The sequence below is a fragment of the Etheostoma spectabile genome, unplaced genomic scaffold (assembly GCF_008692095.1).
Source record: "Etheostoma spectabile isolate EspeVRDwgs_2016 unplaced genomic scaffold, UIUC_Espe_1.0 scaffold394, whole genome shotgun sequence".
NCBI classification, from domain to species: Eukaryota; Metazoa; Chordata; class Actinopteri; order Perciformes; family Percidae; genus Etheostoma; species Etheostoma spectabile.
In genome coordinates this window covers 6691-6927 of record NW_022605599.1, presented here as the reverse complement: position 1 = coordinate 6927, position 237 = coordinate 6691, and the positions used below count along the sequence as shown (strand labels likewise).

The window sequence follows — 237 nt, the reverse complement described above, 5'->3', positions numbered from 1 at the left end:
AACCAATCCAGACAATATTATGATATCGAAAACAAATGTAGTCCAAGTCTTTGTTTAAAACCAGTTTTTCCCTCGTTGTCCCGACTCCCAACATACGACTGACCTATAAAACCCAGTCCTCTTCATCCAGTCAGATCTAGGGACTGGTAAAGAAGTCTGTCGACTAGTCACCCCTCTTGTATAATGTGAATGCATTTCTGAACAATAAGTTATATTATCATAAAGAAATTTAGGAAT

General features: G+C 37.1%; 1 protein-coding gene across 1 annotated transcript in view; it reads right to left on the bottom strand.

Moving 5' to 3' along the window:
* sepsecs (Sep (O-phosphoserine) tRNA:Sec (selenocysteine) tRNA synthase) overlaps window positions 1-237 on the bottom strand; it is a gene marked incomplete at its 5' end in the record, with an annotated part of 8658 nt that overhangs the window by 6129 nt on the left and 2292 nt on the right.